The 23,526-nt window shown below is 37.9% G+C and overlaps 1 protein-coding gene and 1 non-coding gene across 3 annotated transcripts in view; one reads left to right on the plus strand and one right to left on the minus strand.

Moving 5' to 3' along the window:
- DIAPH2 (diaphanous related formin 2) overlaps positions 1-23,526 on the plus strand; it is an 859,779-nt gene that overhangs the window by 31,024 nt on the left and 805,229 nt on the right. The window lies entirely within an intron of this gene.
- Positions 23,245-23,379, minus strand: LOC137757512 (small nucleolar RNA SNORA70). The gene has a single exon (XR_011072357.1). It is a non-coding gene; the product is annotated as a small nucleolar RNA SNORA70 (small nucleolar RNA).

Below are 23,526 nucleotides of genomic sequence, written 5' to 3' on the forward strand. Positions count from 1 at the left end.
AGCATGGTTTATCTTCTTCCATCCTTTTATGTAACATGTCTTTCCTTCCTCCCCCCTAGCTGCTTTTAATATTTTCTCTTTATCACTAGTTTTCAGTAATTTGATTAAGATGTGCCTTGGTGTAGTTTTCTTCATGTTTCTTGTGCTGGGGTTCATTGGGCTCTTTGGATCAGTGGGTTTATAGTTGTTTTAAAAACACATCTGTAACATTTTTAGCCATTATATCTTTAAATATTTGTTATTCACCCACCCTCTTTTCCTTTGGGATTTCAATTACACATATATTTGGTTACTTGAAATTGTCCCTCATGTTACTGATGCTCTTTTCATTTTTATTTGTTTGTTTCTTTTTTCTCCATTTTTCATTTTGGATAGCATATGTTTCATTTCTACAGCATATGTCTTCAAGTGCACCGATCTTTCCTACTGCAATGTCTAATTTGCCATTAATCCTATCCAGTGAATTTTTCTGCTCAGACATTGCAATCTTCATCTCTAGAAGTTCAATTTGGGTCTTTTTTATATCTGCCATATCTCTACTTAACTTTTAAAACATATGGAATACAAGTTAAAAAATAACTTTTAGTGCCCTTATATGTTAATTTTAACAGCTGTGTCAGTTCTGGGTCAGTTTTCTATTTTTCTTCATTATAGGTCATATATTCCTGCTTTTTTGCCTGCCTGGCAGTATTTGATTGGATGCCAGATTTTGTGAATTTTACCTTGTTGGATTGTGGATATTTTTGTATTGCTGTAATTATTCTAGAGTGTTGTTCTGGGATGCGGTTAAGTTACTTGGAAACAGGTTGATCTGTTTGGGTCCTGCTTTTAAGATTTGTTTGGCAAGACCAGAGCAAGGTTTAGTGTAGGGCTAATTATTCTCTTACTACTGAACAAGAGCCTTCTGAGAGCTCTATGCAATGCCTCATTAATTATGAGGTTTTTCCAGTCTGGCTGGTAGAAACAGGTTTTCTTCCTGGCTCTGTGTGAGTGCCAGGCAATGTCCTCTCTCTGAGCTTCTTGGATGGTTCTTTCTTTTCCCATCCTCAGGTGGTTTTCTTACATACATGCACCATTCAGCACTCTGCTGAACACGTGGGGTGGACCTCCACAGGTCGGCTAAGTTTTGTCTCTGTGTAGCTTTCTCCTTTCTGACACACTGCCTTGTGAACTCCAGCAGTCTAGTATCCCTGGATTCTCAATTCCTCAACTCAGGTGGTTGGTCTGTAGAGCTTTGCCTGGGTTCCTTCCCTGAGCCACGACCTGCCCACTCTCTCAAGGCAGTATGTGGGGGCAATTGTAGGGCTCGCCTCATTTTTTCTTACTGTCTTTGGGGGATCACTGGACCTTCTTGCCTGATGTCTAGTGTCTTGAAAACCATTGTTTGAAATATTTATGTCTCTTTTTTTTTTTTTGGTTGTTTCAGGCAAGATGGTAAGTCTAGGCAGAACTGGAAGTCCTAGACACATTGAAAAAAACCAAACCGGTTTGACATAGCTAATTAAAGTGATCGAGATTTTTATGGTTCTCTTTTTCGCTACCTCTTGCCCCACCCCAGCACCTGGTCAGTCTTGGCTGAATGTTAGCCAACCCCTGGCTGAATGTTAGCCAACTCCTTGCAACTTTTTTACTTAGTGTCCAGGTGTAATCTCTTGGATTTAGGTCAAAACTGCCTACCCAACAATTACTTTACCTCAATCTGGCAGTCTCCTTTTATTATGGTCAATAGTTGTTTGGCAATTCCTTCCTTTACTGAGCTGGATTAGTTCAGAGAAATTGCATACATAAAGCTTGTCCCAGTTTCCAAATTTTTTCCTCCTAACTGTTCTCTTCTTGGTCATGTGATACATCTATTCCTTTCTGGTTGTTTATTACAACAACCTTTCCAGCCTTGGTCAAAATTGTATCCTTCTGGGTTCACATATCAAAGTCTCCAGCTGAAGCATGTATCATATTTTTACTAGAAACTTAAAACAGAAACAAAATTGTAGTGCTAAGGAGAACCTTGCAGTTTATCACTTATACGTAAGGAGATTGAGAGTGCACTTCTCAGTCTTTCTAGTAAGCTGCCGTTGATGTTTTGCCTTGTCACACAATATTTAAGATATTTATTTTCATCCTTGATTTTTTAAAAAAATATTTATTTATTTATTTATTTATTTATTTGGCTGCGTCAGGTCTTAGTTGCGGCATGTGGGATCTAGTTCCCTGACCAGGGATCGAACCTGGGCCACCTGTATTGGGAGTGTGGAGTCTTAGCCACTTGACCACCAGGGAAGTCACCATCCTTGATTATTGTAAACATTCAGATATAACCTTTTTAGAATGTTTTAAATACATAATATAATTTAGGGATTATTTTATTAGTATAACCTCACATATTCTTTAAGCTGGAACATTCTCATTGGTCCTGTTGACAGGGAGAAGAGAAGGCGGAAGAAAATCCAAGTCACTGTTCACTAAGAACAAATGTTACATTTGTCCTGTGTGGTCACATCAACATGGATTTTGGCAGAAAATTTCCCATCAATTTGACAGATTTTATTCGTGATAAATGTACTTCTAGAGGGCTTGCAACAAACCACTCAGTTATAAATGGATATTTCTGAAGTAGTCCTTTCTTATTTTCAGTTCCAGGTTTTACCCCCTCCCTTGAAACTGTACCCTATAATGATTTATTTAAAACATATTGGATGTAGAGACTAGTAGCATATTTAATACATGATCTCATTTTGTACTGGTTTTCCCCCTCCCGTTTCCATTTAGTAAGACTGTTAAGTTTGTGGTTCTACCTTCTTTCTGGAATTCAAGGGAAGCTTCTGTTTGACAAAACTAGGTCAAAGGGAATGAATTCTTCATTGTTGACCATCTCCTAAATTTATATTCCAATTGTCAAGTCCTTGAGGGATTAAGTTAAAATACTCATCTTGTATGTTGCTGAAACTAAATTTAGGGGGATGAAAGCAGAAACTGGGAAGGTTTTTAGTCTCTGTTGTAGGACTTATTATGTTAGATGGGAGTACCTAATTCTTTTTCTACATAATTTAAATAAAGAGAATAAACATTTTTAATGCAAATCCAAACTGAGAATTCATTTTATAGAGATCATTAACATTTATTTCATGAAGTTTTCCTTCTGTATTTTTAAAATGCAAACACTGTGGGAAGATCTTCTCATATGTGCTCATCAGTGCATTTTTGTCACATACTGACTATTTTGTATTTTACAGTTGGTTAGTCAAGTGCTGACTAATGAACACCTGAAAAGGTCTGTGTGTTATTGGTGTCAGAAAATAAATTCAATAGCTTTTATACACAAGCTGAGTCATACCGGCTGAGTTCATGTGAGTGATCAGGGAGGCATGTGACCTTTGTGCTCCATAGCTCTCTGCTCGAATTCTGAAAGTAAGCTATGTAAATGACCTAAGATGTCAGTTTAAAAACTTCCCTTGGTTTTCAACTATCGAAGATGGTAAGATGCTGCCATCTGTACTGTGATGGATCACACCATCCCTAGTTCTATGTTTGCTAATTACTTTGTGAAGGTATATTGTTGGCTGGCGTGGCAATACTGCACACAGGTAAGAGAATATTATATAATGGTTTTGTTTAAGTTCTGTGTCCCTCGGGTTTCTAATCAGTAAAATGGGGATAATACTAATATCTACATTACAGGTTTGTTATGGGAATTAATTAATTAAACCAAAGCACTAAGAATAGTGCCTGGCACATAGTAGGTTCTCAGTGAATCTTAATTAGTAGCACTAAGAGTAGTGATGGTCTCTCTTTAGGTCTAGCTCTTCTTTCTTTTTGTATACACATGATTAATGAACACCATTCCTTGTTAAATGGTCACCTCTACAATTTGGCAGTTAAAGAGAGTCTCATTCATTTCTATCCGTTCCTCCCTCTCCCTGCCCCTCCCTCTCCTGCTCATTTCTTCCCCCTCCTTCCCACTTTCCCTCCCTCCCTGCTTCCCTCCATTGCATTTCTTGGACTTGTTGCTGTCTAGCTGAAGCAGTAGTAATAGACTCAGGATGTAAATATTGCGCTTTGAACTGTAGCAGTTTGATTAGAAGATAGAATTTGAAGCCATATATCCAGAAGAGGAAAAGAGACCCAGATGTCCCTTTCTTTGGTTTCTAATTTATGTTTTTATAAAATTCAGATTAAATTTTGCAATGTATTTAAACATTGATTTTTAAAATAAACTTCCTATTTGTTTCTTGTTATTTTATTCCCCCACCTAACAAGCAACCAGGTAACTAGGGTGAGGGGGGAGGTCACTTTCCAACAACCCCCCGCAGGGTTTCTGAATATGTAACTTCCAGAGGTGTGTATATATAATAATTCTTTCCTGAATGATCCTGTCGCCCATCAACACACACACACTTTTTGTTGGCCTCATAGTTAAGGATGTGGGTAAACTTAATCAGCTAGTCTGGTTGGTCAGTGGAAACCATAGAGATTACAGATATTTCTTAGGATATGTTTCAGTAAATGTTATGACTGTGATTTGAAGGTTAACTGTTAATTTCACGTTTTTTAGGGTGATGGTAATTCTTTGCTCATTGGATTTTTCTCTGTAGATTTATTTTCTTGGTTTTAAAATTCTTCTATATTGTTTTCTTTGATTACTAACTTCCTAACCCCCCACCCTCTTGCCCTCTAGCTGAGTTGGCTGTGGTGGCCCTAAATGCCTATTATATGCTCTCTTTTCTAAGATCAGCCCAGTTCTTTCTTTGGCTACTGATATTTCTTTAGCTGTCATTGAGTTCTTAGGTGCTCTTATTTCTGTGATATGTGATCTATATATTGTTTAAGAGCATTGACTTTGGAGAATCATAAATCTGGATTATCTTGCTTCCATCTTTTAACATCTGCGAGCCATGATTAAGTTAAATTATATCTATAAGCCTTGGGTTCCCCATTTGTAAAGTGGGGATAAATAATGGAATGTACGTTAAGGGGTTGTTGCATAAATTAAATCTTCAAATATATGTAAAAATTCTTAGTATGGTACCTGGAACGTAGTTACCCCTCAATAAATGATAATTATAATTATGCTTTTGTTGTTGGCATCCATATGATGGCTTCCTATCCCTTCTCCTCTCTTACCATTTCAGCTTTGTGACAACCAGTGTTCTGTCTCAGAGGTTCTTTATGTGATGGACGGTTCCAGTGGTGGGAAGGGCTATTATCAAACCTGAGACAGATCCTATTTAAATAGAGAAATTACCAGCTTCCAGTAATTCATTTAAGAAATGTGTAGCTGCTCCAAGGGCCATTAGCTAGGTATTGTATAGTGAATTTGAGGGATTTGGGGGCTGATCAAGGAAAATAGATATGACCACAAGATGACAGTAGTACACAGTGAGCTTTATTTGGGTGATGCTTTGGCAGATTTGCAGTGGGGGAAGCCCCCTCATAGCCTGAGACCTTCCAGAGACAACAGCAGGGGGTCACTCACTACCCAGAAGGGGAGGAGGGCAAGGGAACACCTTGGGGTGAGGAGGATCAGAGAGGGAGCATATGTGTCTAGATGATGTCCCTCAGCAGCACAATGGGGAATCTTTGGGTCAGAGAGCTCCAGAGGACAGCAGTGATTGCAGTTTTTTATAGCTACAGGGATTATTTTATCTTTGGCCAGCAGATGTTGGGTGTAGTTTCACAGTGTATGCAAACCAGGCAGGTTCTAATGGCTGAAAAATATCATTGGGGTGATATTTAAAGCAATTGGATGTGTAGAAATTTGCATTTGGTACCTGTGGGCTTTTAATGGGTCTTAGCTGCTGTAAAGAGGTAGACAACATAGGGCCAATATACAGAGGCCATCTTTTACCCATTTATATCACATACCCCAAACTATTTAAGAGCCAGTCCCTACCTTAGGAAATTCATACTCTCTAGTGGGAAATTACATACTTTGATAAAATGTTATAATCAAGATTTGAACTAAGACCTTGGGAGTGACATCAAGAAAGATACCCTCTAGGAATTAAAAAAAAAAAAAAGATACCACTTTTGTGATGTTTCCAGGTTCTTTAAAGCATACTCTCGCCGAGGCAAGCACTCAACATTGTTGGCAGACACCATGCTTCATTGACTTCTGAGTTTTACAACTTTGCCTCCCTTTTAATGTCTATGGCTTACATGTTCATGTTTAGTCACTGTAGCTTTGGGCCTACATAAAGTTTCATTTCTGCATTTCATGTAAAAGAAAATGCCTCTCTTAGCACATTATATTATGTTATTACCAGAAAGGGAGGAGGTCATTCTAGTACCTTCCTAAAATAAATGGTTACTGTTTAAAAACTCACCTAGGAAGGCACTTGTGCATAGTTTGTGAAATTTGAGCTATTAAGAACTCAGTGGATATCTGAAAATGGAGAGACTTTTCAACTTTGTAGATCAAGTTTGTACTTGAACAGATTCACTGTAAGTACTCTAGAGGCAGCCTTTATGAAGAGAGTTAGATCCCAGGACAATTTTTTTTTTTTTTTTTTAATGGAAGGGGTGTATATTGCCCTCGGTTTCCCAGTTAAGATACCCCAGGAGCTTGAACCCCTCCTGTGTTACTCTCTAAACCCTTATACTGAAGTAAGTGGCCAGTTGTCTCTCTTCTATCCCCTTAAATACCATTGCTAGGGTAGCTAGCCCTGCCTGCAGAAAGGGAAAACCAAGTTTTTCACATCCTGGGTTAGAATGTATATTTTCTACAGAAAGTGTTTCAAAGGCGGATGCAGTTGGACTACTACTACTAGTGCTAATCTGAAAGTGTATTATAGATGAAATAAGAGTTTGTAAACTGAGTTGGGAATTCAACCATCATTGAGAACTTTGTCTCTGTCGCAAAATATAGTAGCAGAACTGAGTCTATATGTTGCTTCAGGGCTATAAAGGGCCCATGTGTGTCCAAAACTTCAATATTATTGATGACATGGCGGTTAAATAAGTAATTTTGTTAAAAATAAGTATAACATTGTTAGCAAATAGAATGATACTTGAAGAGAACTCAAGGAATTTTGTAAAAAACCTGGCTATGGTTTTGATGCTGGCTCATTAATTTGGGGCTAGAACTCATGACAATACAGTAAGAGAAATTTTATAAATCTTAAAGCACACCTATATTTGTACTTCATTGATCTACTGATTATAAATCTTTCCGTCAGTTGCATAGCAACGTTTTTCAACCTTCCCAATCTCTAATTGACTAACCTGTTATAAAGCCAAATTACTCAGCAGTGAGGAAAATAGAAATCTGATCAAATGTTATTAAAATAAGTTCAGAACTTCTCAAATTACCCTTTATAACTTAGACTTTCTCTGTTTTATCAAAGAGCACCTCTTATTGATATCTGAGTGTTATTGGCAAGTTTAACATGGCTGGAGTATTATGTGCAGAGATGTATATGTATCTCTTACTGGTTTTTAGGCACCCCCAGGAAAGAACTTGATTCTGCTGATCAGCAGCCTTTGTTGGTCAGACAATTGCAGAAGAGGTTAATAGCCCCAACATATTTTCCAGCTTTGTGTAACATGTGATCTATATATTGATGGATAGGAGACACAACTGTTGTCTTAAAGTCTAGGTGAAAAGGGAAAAAAATAATTTTTTTTAAAATAAATTTATTTATTTTATTTATTTATTTTTGGCTACGTTGAGTCTTCGTTGCTGTGCGTGGGCTTTCGCTAGTTGCGGCGAGCGGGTGCTACTCTTCGTTGCGGTGCGTGGGCTTCTCATTGCAGTGGCTTCTCTTGTTGCAGAGCATGGGCTCTAGGCGCACAGGCTTCAGTAGTTGTGGCTCACGGGCTTAGTTGCTCCACGGCATGTGGGATCTTCCTGGACCAGGGCTCGAACCCGTGTCCCCTGCATTGGCAGGTGGATTCTTAACCACTGCGCCACCAGGGAAGCCCCAAGAACGGTTTTTAACATCAAAATTGTTTGACTGAAAAGTGTCTGTGATTTTGCAATATTAAAAAAAAAAGAGACTCCCTCTTGTGAGAACACCAGAATCACAACTAGCTGCTGGACAATCATCGACAGGAAGACCCTGGAACTCACCAAAAAAGATACCCCACATCCAAAGACAAAGGAGAAGCAACAATGAGACGGTAGGAGGGGCGCAATCACAGTAAAATCAAATCCCATAACTGCTGGGTGGGTGACTCACAGACTGGAGAACACTTATACCACAGAAGTCCACCCACTGGAGTGAAGGTTCTGAGCCCCACGTCAGGCTTCCCAACCTGGGGGAGGAATTCCTAGAGAATCAGACTTTGAAGGCTAGAGGAATTTGATTGCAGGACTTCAACAGGACTCGGGGGAAACAGAGACTCTCCACTGTTGGAGGGCATACACAAAGTAGTGTGTGCATCAGAACCCAGGGGAAGGAGCAGTGACACCAGGGGAGACTGAACCAGACCTACCTGCTAGTGCTGGAGGGTCTCCTGCAGAGGCGGGGGGTGGCAGTGGCTCACCGTGAGGATGAGGACACTGGCAGCAGAAGTTCTGGGAAGTACTCCTTGGCGTGAGCCCTCCCAGAGTCTGTCATTAGCCCCACCAAAGAGCCCAGGTAGGCTCCAGTGTTGGATTGCCTCAGGCCAAACAACCAAGAGGGAGGGAAGCCAGCCCCACCCATCAGCAGTCAAGCAGATTAAAGTTTTACTGAGCTCTGCCCACCAGAGCAACAGTCAGCTCTACCCACCACCAGTCCCTCCCATCAGGAAACCTACACAAGCCTCTTAGATAGCCTCATCCACCAGAGGGCAGACAGCAGAAGCAAGAAGAACTACAATCCTGCAGCCTGTGGATCAAAAACCACATTCACAGAAAGATAGACAAGATAAAAAGGCAGAGGGCTATGAACCAGATGAAGGAACAAGATAAAACCCCAGAAAAACAACCAGATGAAGTGGAGATAGGTAACCTTCCAGAAAAAGAATTCAGAATAATGATAGTGAAGATGATCCAGGACCTCAGAAAAACAATGGAGGCAAAGATTGAGACGATGCAAGAAATGTTTAACAAAGACCTAGAAGAATTAAAGAACAAACAGATGAACAATACAATAACTGAAATGAAAACTACACTAGAAGGAATCAATAGCAGAATAACTGAGGCAGAAGAACGGATAAGTGACCTGGAAGACAGAATGGTGGAATTCACTGCTGTGGAATAGAATAAAGAAAAAAGAATGAAAAGAAATGAAGACAGCCTAAAAGGCGTCTGGGACAACATTAAACGCAACAATATTTGCATTATAGGGGTCCCAGAAGGAGAAGAGAGAGAGAAAGGACCCGAGAAAATATTTGAAGAGATTATAGTCAAAAACTTCCCTAACATGAGAAAGGAAGTAGCCACCCAGGTCCAGGAAGCACAGCGAGTCCCACACAGGATAAACCCAAGGAGAAACATGCCGAGACACGTGGTAATCAAAGTGGCAAAAATTAAAGACAAAGAAAAATAATTGAAAGCAGCAAGGGAAAAACAACAAATAACATACAAGGGAACTCCCATAAGGTTAACAGCTGATTTCTCAGCAGAAACTCTACAAGCCAGAAGGGAGTGGCATGGTATACTTAAAGTGATGAAAGGGAAGAACCTACAACCAAGATTACTCTACCCGGCAAGAATCTCATTCAGATTCGATGGAGAAATCAAAAGCTTTCCAGACAAGCAAAAGCTAAGAGAATTCAGCACCACAAAACCAGCTCTACAACAAATGCTAAAGGAACTTCTCCAAGTGGGAAACAAAAGAGAAGAAAAGGACCTACAAAAACAAACCCAAAACAATTAAGAAAATGGTCATAGGAACATACATATTGATAATTACCTTAAACGTGAATGGATTAAATGCTCCAACCAAAAGACACAGGCTTGCTGAATGGATACAAAAACAAGACCCATCTATATGCTGTCTACAGGAGACCCACTTCAGACCTGGGGACACATACAGACTGAAAGTGAGGGGATGGAAAAAGATATTCCACGCAAATGGAAATCAAAGGAAAGCTGGAGTAGACATTCTCATATCCAATAAAATAGACTTTAAAATAAAGAATGTTACAAGAGACAAGTAAGGACACTACATAATGTTCAAGGGAACAATCCAAGAAGAAGATATAACAATTATAAATATATATGCACCCAACATAGGAGCACCTCGATAAATAAGGCAACTACTAACAGCTAGAAAAGAGGAAATTGACAGTAACACAATAATAGTGGGAGACTTTAACACCTCACTTACACCAATGGACAGATCATCCAAAATGGAAATAAATAAGGAAACAGAAGCTTTAAATGACACAATAGACCAGAGAGATTTAATTGATATTTATAGGACATCCCATCCAAGAATGGCAGATTATGCTTTCTTCTCAAGTGTGCATGGAACATTCTCCAGGATAGATCACATCTTGGGTCACAAATCGAGCCTCAGTAAATTTAAGAAAATTGAAATCATATCAAGCATGTGTTCTGACCACAATGCTATGAGATTAGAAATCAATTACAGGGAAAAAAATGTAAAGAACACAAACACATGGAGGCTAAACAATACATTACTAAATAACCAAGAAATCACTGAAGAAATCAAAGAGGAAATCAAAAAATACCTAGAGACAAATGAAAATGAAAACATGACGATCCAAAACGTATGGGATGCAGCAAAAGCCGTTCTAAGAGGGAAGTTTATAGCTATCCAAGCCTACCTCAAGAAACAAGAAAAATCTCAAATAAACAATCTAACCTTACACCTAAAGGAACTAGAGAAAGAAGAACAAACAAAATCCAAAGTTAGCAGAAGGAAAGAAATCATAAAGATCAGAGAGGAAATAAATGAAATAGAAACAAAGAAAACAATAGCAGAGATCAATAAAACTAAAAGCCGGTTCTTTGAGAAGATAAACAAAATTGATAAACCATTAGCCAGACTCATCAAGAAAAAGAGGGAGAGGACTTAAATCAATAAAATTAGAAATGAAAAAGGAGAAGTTACAACAGACACCACAGAAATACAAAGCATCCTAAGAGACTACTACAAGCAACTCTATGCCAATAAAATGGACAACCTGGAAGAAATGGACAAATTCTCAGAAAAGTATAACTTTCCAAGACTGAACCAGGAAGAAATAGAAAATATGAACAGACCAATCACAAGTAATGAAATTGAAACTGTGATTGAAAATCTTACAACAAACAAAAGTCCAGGACCAGATGGCTTCACAGGTGAATTCTATCAAACATTTAAAGAAGAGCTAACACCCATCCTTCTCAAACTCTTTCAAAAAATTGTAGAGGAAGGAACACTCCGAAACTCATTCTATGAGGCCAGAATCACCCTGATACCAAAACCAGACAAAAATACTACAAAAAAAGAAAATTACAGGTCAATATCAGTGATGAATATAGATGCAAAAATCCTCAACAAAATACTAGCAAACAGAATCCAACAACACGTTAAAAGGATCATGCACCATGATCAAGTGGGATTTATCCCAGGGATTGCAAGGATTCTTCAGTATATGCAAATCAATCAATGTGATACACCATATTAACAAATTGAAGAAGAAAAACCATATGATCATCTCAATAGATGCAGAAAAAGCTTTTGACAAAATTCAACACCCATTTATGATAAAATCTCTCCAGAAAGAGGGCATAGAGGGAACCTACCTCAACATAGTAAAGGCTATATATGACAAACCCACAGCAAACATCATTCTCAATGGTGAAAAACTGAAAGCATTTCCTCTAAGATCAGGAACAAGACAAGGATGTCCACTCTCACCACTATTATTCAACATAGTTTTGGAAGTCCTAGCCACGGCAATCAGAGAAGAAAAAGAAATAAATTAATACAAATTGGAAAAGAAGAAGTAAAACTGTCACTGTTTGCAGATGACATGATACTATACATACAGAATCCTAAAAATGCCACCAAACTACTAGAGGTAAAACTACTAGAGGTAATCAATGAATTTGCTAAAGTAGCAGGATACAAAATTAATGCACAGAAATCTCTTGCATTCCTATACACTAATGATGAAACATCTGAAAGAGAAATTAAGGAAACACTCTCATTTACCGTTGCAACAAAAAGAATAAAATACCTAGGAATAAACCTTCCTAGGGAGACAAAAGACCTGTATGCAGAAAACTATATGACACTGGTGAAAGAAATTAAAGATGATACCAACAGAGGGAGAGATATACCATGTTCTTGGATTGGAAGAATCAATATTGTGAGAATGACTATACTACCCAAAGCAATCTACAGATTCAGTGCAATCCCTATCAAATTACCAATGACATTTTTTACGGAACTATAACAAAAAAATCTTAAAATTTGTATGGAGACACAGAAGACCCCGAATAGCCAAAGCAGTCTTGAGGGAAAAAAACGGAGGTGGAGGAATCAGACTCCCTGACTTCAGACTATACTACAAAGCTACAGTAATCAAGACAATATGGTACTGGCACAAAAATAGAAACATAGATCAATGGAACAAGATAGAAAGCCCAGAGATAAACCCACGCACCTATGGTCAACTAATCTATGACAAAGGAGGCAAAGATATACAATGGAGAAAAGACAGTCTCTTCAATAAGTGGTGCTGGGAAAACTGGACAGCTACATGTAAAAGAATGAAATTAGAACACTCCCTAACACCATACACAAAAATAAACTCGAAATGGATTAGAGACCTTAATGTAAGACTGGACACTATAAAACTCTTAGAGGAAAACATAGGAAGAACACTCTTTGACATAAATCACAGCAAGATCTTTTTTGATCCACCTCCTAGAGTAATGGAAATAAAAACAAAAATAAACAAATGGGACCTAATGAAACTTCAAAGCTTTTGCACAGCAAAGGAAACCATAAACAAGACGAAAAGACAACCCTCAGAATGGGAGAAAATATTTGCCAATGAATCAACTGACAAAGGTTCAATCTCCAAAATATATAAACAGCTCATGCAGCTCAATATTAAAGAAACAAACAACCCAATCCAAAAATGGGCAGAAGACCTAAATAGACATTTCTCCAAAGAAGACATACAGATGGCCAAGAAGCACATGAAAAGCTGCTCAACATCACTCATTATTAGAGAAATGCAAGTCAAAACTACAATGAGGTATCACCTCACACCAGTTAGAATGGGCATCATCAGAAAATCTACAAGCAACAAATGCTGGGGAGGGTGTGGAGCAAAGGGAACCCTCTTGCCCTGTTGGTGGGAATGTAAATTGATACAGCCACTGTGGAAAACAGTATGGAGGTTCCTTAAAAAACTAAGAATAGAATTACCGTATGATCCAGCAATCCCACTACTGGGCATATACCCAGAGAAAACCATAATTTAAAAAGACACATGCACCCCAATGTTCATTGCAGCACTATTTACAATAGCCAGGTCATGGAAGCAACCTAAATGCCCATCGACAGACGAATGGATAACGAAGGTGTGGTACATATATACAGTGGAATATTACTTAGCCATAAAAAGGAACGAAATTGGGTGATTTTTTGAGACGTGGATGGATCTAGAGACTGTCATACAGAGTGAAGTAAGTCAGAAAGAGAGAAACAAATATCGTATATTAACGCATGTATGTGGTACCTAGAAAAATGGTACAGATGAACTGGTTTGCAGGGCAGAAGTTGAGACACAGATGTAGAGATCAAATGTATGGACACCAAGGGGGGAAAGCTGCGAGGGGGGTGGGGATGGTGGTGTGATGAATTGGGCAATTGGGATTGACATGTTTACACTGATGTGTATAAAATTGATGACTAATAAGAACCTGCTGTATAAAAAAATAAATAAAATGAAATTCAAAAATTAAAAAAAAAATCCAAATGAAAAAAAAAAAAAAAGGAAAGTTTGAATCATCTGCTTTGACCTGTACATGTGTAAGGGCCATTATGGTAGTTCTTGAGTTGCCTATACTTTTTCAGGCAAAGGTACATACAGCTAATCATTTTTTTATGTTGTAATTGGTAAATTGGTTACACGTTACATGCTAGGCTTCAGAGGCTTAGTATAGTTGCTGGTTTAGTTTAGTTTTATAGTTGTAGTTTTTTTTTTTAATATATATATATCTGAGTCACTTTGCTGTACAGCAGAAGTTAACAGAACATTGTAAATCAACTATACGTCAATAAAATTAAAAAAAAAACTACAACTATAAAACTAAACTTATATAAGTCCCCTACATACAAATGAGCTCCGTTCTAGGAGCGCATTTGTAAGTCCAATTTGTTTGTAAGTCCAACAAAGTTAGCCTACGTACCCAACTAACACAATTGGCCATATACCGCTGCTTTTACACTTGCTTCCAGACATCCTGGGCTTGAAATAAAGATACCATACTACTGTATCTATACAGTGCTGTACAGTAAAGTGCACAAAAGCACAACCACTTGTAGAGGATGCACACATGTGACAGTGTATGTCAGACACATGGTCTAACATGTGATTGGACATGCAAACGCATGTTCTCATCTTTGAAAGTTCGCAACTTGAAGGTTTGTATGTAGGGGACTTACTATATACATACATACATATATATATATTCTTTTCCATTATGGTTTATCACAGGATATTGAATATAGTTCCTTGTGCTATACAGTGGGACCTTGTTGTTTAATAGTTGTAGTTCCTAACTCCACCTCAGTTAATTCAAAATGTGAAGAGTACATTGTGAAAAACACTGTTAGAGTAGAAGAAATTTGAGGTTTATCAGAATAAACATTAATACAATAGATGCTTTGCCTAAAATCACAAAAACAGTCAAGAATTTAAAACTACCTGTTAGTTTGTTATGATACTATTTGTAAAACAGTGACATAAATGAAATTTTTCTGCAATGTGTTATTTTGACAGAATTTCTGTCACTATCTTCAGATGGAATTCCTCATCTAAATGGAAACTAGGTAAAAAACCATTTAAGGAACGCTATAGGACAGAAATTTTAAAGGGAGTTATCAGTAATCAGCATAGAATCTTAAGCCAATAAGAAAAAATTGAAGGTTACCAAATTTGATAAGTTTTTGCTAATCCTAAATTCTTCAAAAGATCCTTTTGAAGTTTTCTGAAATTTTAAATCATTTTTGTCTATCATATAATTATGTTTTGCTTAAGTTTTTAAGTGTTCAATATTTGTTATAATTAGTTATTTTAAACATCCTTCCTGTATGAGTCCAAATAAACTGTTTTTGTTTTCTGTGGGGAGAAGGTTGTCCACTTTCACTTTGGAAGCCATTTTTACTAGTTGCACCTTTGGAAACCTGTGTTCCAGGAGCTAAACAACTGCCACACAATTGAACTTTTAGACCACAACCTGTTCCTGAATTGGGAATTGTTTGCAAATTCAAGAATATTAGTTAAAAGTACTAATTGTGAAATTAAATCATTGGTTGACTTCAGTTATCTTTTCCTAAAGATATGTATGTTATTATTATGTTATTATTATGATGATGTTATGTTAAGATATTATGTTATTATATGTATTATTACAACATACAAAAAATATGTTGTAATAATACCTTATTCACAACTCAGGTATAATTTTCAGTTTTAGGCAATTCATACTCTTGAATCTTTATAGGAGTGAATTATTTTGTTTTGTCAGATTAATTTTGCAGCTACATCAGAAGAGTAAATGATGTGGTTATTTATAAAAGCTACTTGAAGTAGATAAATGGCAAGTCATTGTGAGGTGAAATATCTCCAGAGTGATAATCATAGCCATTTAGAGGTTATTTGTGTATTAGAAAGATAGTAATCACAACAACAGATATTAAATTACTCCATTTAATACAAGCAGCAATCATATGTCTGGGTATAGTTGCCTCAATAACACGCATAATTTTAAACAAAATTATATATAGTAACTGCCTTCTCTCTATTCCTATTGCTACTATCATAGTCTAAGCTCTTATCACCTCACAACTGGATCTCTCTCTCTCTCTCTCTCCTCTGTTTGCATCTCCAATTCAGTAAATCACGACAGGTTTGAGCGCAGCTCTGTGCTAGAAACAGTGCAAAAAACTGAGGACACAGTGGGGACCAAGAGAGACCTAGTCCTTACTACACTGAGTTTACAGTATAGCCGGGAAGACCAGCATTGATAGGGAATTATAATTTGATAACTGGGGTGTGTTCTAAAAGGAGAAGTCAGGAACCATGGGAGACGATAACAGGACCAACTTCAGCTCAACTGAGACCAGAAAGGGTGAGTAGGAGATGGGCAGATGAAGAAGGAGGAGGTGAGGGGTGAGCGCCCGAAGCAGAGCAAAGTCTACATGGAAAGGCCAAGATTGAAAAAGAACTTGCACTCTAACCAGTATTGTTATATATGATGAAGACAGATTTCAGGATATAGATAGAGGTTTTAGAGCTTGGGTTCTACTCAGACCTAAATGCTAATTCCAACTGAGTAATTTATTATCTTTGTGCATTTAGGCAAGTAACTTAATGACTGCAAACCTTGATTTCCTGATCTGCCAAATAGGACAATAAATTCCTATATCATAGGATTGCTGTGAGTATTTAAATGAGGCAGTGCATGTAAAGCTCTTAGCATAGTGCCCGGCATATAATAAATGCTCAGTAAATGGTGGCTAGTGTTTAGGTAGAATAGATCCAACTTGCTGATCTCTGCAAGCTGCCTTTTTAGCCTTTGATTCCTTCCTCAGTCTATCCTGAATATTACAGCCTACAACCCTTCTCTGAAATGCTAAAATCTGAAAGCTCTGAAAACAGAATTTTATCATTTGGCCCCGAAACCGAGCCTGGCTTGAGGCTGTATATAATCTTTACTTATCCTGTCTGGTGGAGTATTCATGTTTCCCTGCTAACCTTGAATGCATTTGATTTAGGGTGCCAGCCCAGATCGCGCTGGGTGTGTTTTGTAATATATGGTACACATACCATATTCCTTTCTAAAATGTGAAGCACTATGAATTCCGAAACACATCTGGCTTTGAGAGTTTCAGATAAGAGATTGTGGACCTGTACCACCCGAAGTCATCTTTCTAAAATTCCACCTTCTCCATGTCTGTCTCTGAATCAGGAGCTCATAAGGACCCTCGATGGTTGTCAGACATAGTCTAGACTACTCCTTGTGGTTTTCAAGACTGTCTCTAATCTGTCCCCACTGTCAACTGAAAAAAATGTACAACCTAAAAGTTGAGAATTATGTTCTATTGGGCAGATTTTCTAAGGACTTAAGCCCGGAAGACAGCCTCTCAGATCGCTCTGAGGGAGTGCTCCAAAGAGGTAAGGGAGGAGCCAGGATATGTAGGAGTTTTTGCAACAAAAACAGGTAGTCGGAACATCAAAAGATTACTGTGAATTAAAGAAAATCTGATATCTCAAGTTAATGAATTTGGTGCTCCTCTAGGTATGGGAAGATGCAAGAGTCTGGGCTCATTGAAATCATTCCTTAGGTATGCACCTTAACAATCTAGGGCTAGTACCTGCTTTTCTCCATCCTGAATCCCGTCAGGGTGCACAGCTGGGACAGCTGCAATGGCTGAGGGCTTGATGGCTGCAATATCCTTTGTTTACTGATATGGCAGGCGACATTTTTCATCCCCACCACCCTACATGTTCGAAATTTAATACCCTCTAACTTGAACCCTTTGTTTCCTAAGGCTGCTTCCCTAAAGTAAAATGTTAACACTGCTCCCTGTCTCACTTCCTTTTCTTCCTCTCTTTCTGGCTATTCAAATCCTACCCAGCAATTAGGGCACAATTCTTTATAGTTTCTTAATGAAGCTATATTTATTTCTTCTCTGAATTCCTATTGTACTTAATTTATTCACCAAATATTTGAGCAGGGAACTTGTTTTCTAGAAGCTAGAACATAAGTAAGTAAATAGGTAAGTGAACAGATAATTTCAGGTAGTGGTTCTGCTGTGAAAATAGTAAGACAGGACATGTGATAGTGCCCAGGGAGGAGGAGCAGGAACATACCTCAGAATCTCCTCTGTGGTTAGTTTTCACTCCCTGGTTAGATTGTAAATGCCTTAAGGGTAGCATCGCGTCTTAAACTTATCTTTGCCACAAAGTGCTGAGCCTATGATGGGTTCTGAAACATTAATGTTTGGTGGAGACATCTGTCTTTTTTTTAGAACAGAGAAGGTAAAAATTTATTTATTAAATATAGAGCCCCACTTGGCTAACTCATTGATCTGAGAGTATCTATTATGTACAAAGTACTGTGCTGGGCAAAGCTGGCTTTCTTTTCATTTCTGTTGCTTTTTATTCGTAGAATTATAAAGAACTTCCACGTCCCAACAGTTTTCCCATTTGAAATGGTTTAGTACCTACAGAAGAAGTTACTACTTGAAAAACCTGGATTATTCGTGCAATTGTTTCTGATTAATTCAGGTACTAAGTGACTTCCTCTAATTCATTAGCATGAACGGTTTTTAAGACCTAAGTGGCAAACATACGTTTCTTTAAAAATTTTATTTTTATTTCTCTATTAATTTCTTTTGATTGAGGTATAGTTGATTTACAGTGTTGCATTAGTTTCTGGTGTACAGCAAAGTGATTCCGTTTTTTTTTCTCTCCTTTTAATTAATTTTTATTGGAGTATAGTTGCTTTACAATGTTGTGCTGATTCAGTTATACATACATACATATATGTATTCATTTCCAGATTCTTTTCCTGCATAGATTATTACAAGATAGTGAATATAGTTCCCTCTGCTGTACAGTAGGTCCTTGTTGCTTATCTATTTTATGTATAGTAGTTTGTATTTGTTAATCCCAAACTCCTAATTTATCTCCCCCACCCCGTACCTTTCCCCTTTGGTAACCATAAATTTGTTTTCTAAAACATATGTTTCTTGAGCGCTTCACCCCTAGTCCTTACTGAACATTCTTATTACACAGAAGAGACTGCTGGATTTCCATATCATAGACACCCCTCTTGGCAGTTAAATATTGAAGTTCGTTGCAAGACAATTAATTTAAGCTCGAGAAGAACTTGTTGTGATAGATTTCTGAAACTTATCCAGTGAACTAACATGGTCTTTTGCTTCGTGAAGAAAACTGAAGCCCTATACTGTGATGTCATATTTGATTTCTGGTAGATGCACATTTTGTTCTTTATATTGAAAGAGCATCTTGAAAAGCAAATCCCAAAAGGAATTTTTTTCTTGTTGTAAAAATGGTGGAAAGAATTATGATTTGTAATAGCCAAGAGCTCAGGTGGGTTCAGATTTGAGGCTTTTGATTTGACAGTGCTTCTGAGATGGTGTCCTTTTGGTTACAAATATAGAAAAGTATAGAAAAGTATTGCTCTATTAAAATGATGAAATGGACAGTTTGAGATGCTCACAGTAGCAAAGTAAGGTGGAGAATTGGAGCTTAATGCCTGTAACTTCATCTTCTCAACTACTAGGCTTTTGCCCTTTGAGGTCAGGGCCATGTCTCTTTAAATCCCAGTGCCTCGCACACTGCCAGCTGATCTATCATCTATTCGGAAGTGCTAATGCTGATGGAAGAATGCAGTGCCTAAGAGGACATGTGGGTGTCTGAAAATGCCCCTTACTGTTAGAAAGGAGATGAAAGAATGTTTTAGAGTAATTTTAAATACAGGCAGTAATAGTTCAATGGTTTTGAAAGCCGATTTTTTTTTTCCTCCTGTCTTCTTAGAATCAAACCTCTATCTACATTGATCTCAGTTCTAAAAATCAGATTATATATACCTTTTTTGGTGAAACAAACACAACGGAGAGGTAGGTACTCAACTAAAACAATCTTCATAGTAAAGGGATTTGAATGACTGAACAGAATGTTCAGCTTGGTTGCCAGATGGTTAAATAGCCTTGAATTGTCTTGATTGGTCTTACTGATTTGTGAAGTTCAGGGTGAATCCAGGATCTGAAAAGTTGAAAGGCAGCACTTTGAAGAATAATTACTTCCTTCTGTGACTGCTGCTGATCTGAATAAGTATTGGTCAGGGATGTCATCTAGAGATTTCAAACCCTGGATCAGTGGTTGAGATGGATGGCCTTTCTTAAAGGTCCTTCTTACTTGGAAAGTATATGGAGGTTATGATAGAGTACCACCCGAACAGTGCTCTCAGAATTTCTCTGTTGTGATTGTTCTTTCATTCATCTGATCTTTGACTAGACTACAACTTCTGTAAGGTGCATGCTTATCTTGTTTATGATTGTGTTCCTAGTGCCCAGCACTGAACAGGTGCATAGTAGATGCTCAAATATTTGTTCAATTGAATTGAACATGCTTTTCTATATTATATTGCCCTGCCCTACTTAGAGATTAAGAAACTTAAGCTGGGTAAATAATTGACCCTTCATCTTTATTGTGATGGCCAACTTACTTTCTCTAAAAGAGAAGAAAATAGTCAAAGTCAAAGAAGTGTGGCCAAGTTTTTGAGTTGGTGGTGAGACTTTTGAATTGTATGCAATTCAGTTGTCCAATTTCTGTGGTACTGGAGTAATTGCAAGATGTTTATAAAACATTGTATTACCATGTAACATTAGCCATAAGAGAGTCGAATCTTTACATCTTGCTGTTTTTGTTAGTTTCTGCCTGATCGAGAAAATTAAAACTTAATTTTCTTGCAATAATGGCTCCTGCATTTCAATCAGAAATTCAGCATTAGAGTTTATAAGTAAATCATCTATTTCTCTTATTCATAAGGGGTTGAGACTCTGGAGTGAAACTTTTATAATTATGCAGTACTCATAGAGTACTGTGGTAAGTTATACTTAATATAACTGATCATAAATGAAGTTTAATAAACTCTAATTGCTTGACTAATTCACAAGCGTATTGCTTTTCTAGAGTTGATTTTAATGAAAATATACGGTCACTATACTCGTTGGTGTAATATGCCCGCATCCTAATGACCATTATCATTAGATTTGCAATAAAAACTTACTAAAATGACTTTAGTCAGTGCTTTTAATTCAGGGGTGTGACTCTAATAAACATTTTTTTGGTCATTTTTTGTTGTTGTTTTAACTCCATAGTAGCTCTATAGTTTGTACACAGGAGTAAAATCCATATTGTCTGCTTGCAAGTGGTGTGAGAGAGAGAGGTGCATGCACCTATATAAATTACATTCAGATAAAATTTGAGAGCTTGTCCCTGTAGAACATCATTATAAATGAGACTGTACCTTAATACAACCATTTAAAAATGTTTTACAGGTCAATTCACATAAAAATGACTGCGATTGAATCTTGTCAAAGAGATAGCTCTTTACAGCTCTCTGAACTTTTTTCATGTTGGTGGTGTTTTTGTTATTGTTCTCCTTTTGTAACTTTCTCTTTTTTTGACTAATGTATAAAAACAGTTGTGTGCCAGAAATAATTTATTTTCTATTGCAGGTAATTTAAGTGTAATTTATACAATAATTTCAATGTATTTTTAATGTGCAGTGGCCAAAAATGGCCCCCTCCTAAACTCAAACTCTTCAAATGTCCTTAAAGATTTTTCTTTTCAATAGACTACATTTGTCTCTCTTTTCTGAAAAGTTGTAGAGTTATAAGTAATGGTCTCAAGAAGATATTTATGACAGCAGAGTTTTCCATGAGGGAAATCTATGAGAAAAATATCCATATCAGTCAAATGTGCATGGTTTTATAGGATATCCAGTCTGTAGTTGAATGAAACTTGTAAATCAAGAAATCATAAGCACAGTGTTTTTCTTTATGGTTCTCTATTACAAGTAATTGGGATAATTTTTTACATGAATATAATTTCCTCTTTGTCTTAAGGTGCTCTATCATTCTTAAAGATGCCTTTTAGGAAAAAATAATCTTTAAGAAGACACTAAACAAAGCATAGTTCTCCTCCATTTTTGACCATGGGTCCACATTTGGTTTATTAATAACCAAACTTTAAACTCAAGGGAAGCTCTAGAAATAGAAAGGTACCTAGCCGGATTGACATTCCAGTAGAGGGAAGAGTGGGTGCACAAACAGGACATAATGAGGCATGCGGTGGGAAAAGGATTTCCATTTTTCCATAGCACACAGATCATTGAGGGAAGACGTAGAAGTTAGCCTAGGGCTGAATAATGCAGGGCTTTGAATGACATATTAAGGGTATTAGTCTTTATTCTGTAGGTCATCAGGAGCCACTGAATACAGATGGGCAAGTAATAGTCATTTATAGTTTTTTATTGAGTTCTGTGTGCCAAACACTGATCTAGGCATTAAGGGTACATCCCTGAAACAAACAGATGAAAACTTTGGTTTTCATGGAGCTCACATTTTTAGTGGGAGAAACAGACAAAAATAAATTACAGAGTATGTGAGAATGTGGTAAGTTTTATTGAAAAAAGGAAAGCAGAGCATGCTAAAGCAGGTCAGGAGAGTGTGGAGGAGGTGGGTGTTTCCATTTAAATAGGATGGACAGAGTAGGTCTCCCTGAGCAAGAACTTGAAAGGGGGAGGAGTGATGGAGGAAAGCATATGGATAACGGAAAAGAGCATTCCAGGTAGAGGGAAGAGACAGTATATGTGGCTTATTGCCTTATTGGGGAACAGTGAGGTGGTTGCTGTGACTAGAGCTGAGTGAATGAAAGGAACTGTAGTAGGAGATGAGGTCAGAGGAATATGAAGAGTATGCAGCTCCATAGGGCCTTGCAGGCTATTGTAACGATTTTGACTTTCACTGGGAGTGAAAATAGGGCGCCATTGGAAAGTTTTGAGCAGAGGAGTGACATGATCTGACTTGGGTTTTGTTTTTTTTTTTCTGACTAAAGTCCATGGTTTATTCAGATTTCTTTAGCTTTTTCTTTTCTTTTCTTTTTTTTTTGACAGAAAAGTAGGATTTATTGGTGCACGTGAGTAAGGAGGGGACAGCCTCAAGGCTCTCATGAGTGCAGGGCCCGCCATGTGTCCAGGGGGCCACGATTAGGGATGTATTTGACCCCACAGCCATCCGGGAGGAGCCGCTTATCTGCCACCATGTTTTCAAATTCATCTGCATTAAACTTAGTAAATCGCCACTTCTTGGAGATGTGGATCTTCTGGCAGCCAGGGAACTTGAACTTGGCCCCGCACAGGGCCTCAAACACGTGCTCCTCGCTCTGCAGCTTGGTGCGGATGGACGTTATGACTTGGCCAATGTGGACCCTGGCCACTGTGCCCTGGGGCTTTCCAAAGGCACCGCGTATACCTGTCTGGAGCCTAGACTGGGGGCAGCATGCCGGTCACGAATGTCCACTGGAAAGGGCTGTCTCCAGGGTCCCTTAGGGCAACGCATACAGGCAACAGGCTGCATACATTACTGAGGAGGCTGCTGCTTGCAGCCATTGCACACCTGGCCCCCACGGGGAAAAGAGCAGGGTTGGTTTAATTGGCTGCAAACTGACTTGGGTTTTAATACTGTCACTTCCTCAATGTGTTCAGAATGAACTATAGCAGGGTAAAGGTGGAAAAAGGGAGATAGGTTAGGAGGTTCTTACAGAAGTCTAGGGAAGAGGTGATGTGATGGTGACTTGAACCAGATCTTT

Source organism: Eschrichtius robustus, chromosome X, assembly GCF_028021215.1.
Source record: "Eschrichtius robustus isolate mEscRob2 chromosome X, mEscRob2.pri, whole genome shotgun sequence".
Taxonomy (NCBI): Eukaryota; Metazoa; Chordata; class Mammalia; order Artiodactyla; family Eschrichtiidae; genus Eschrichtius; species Eschrichtius robustus.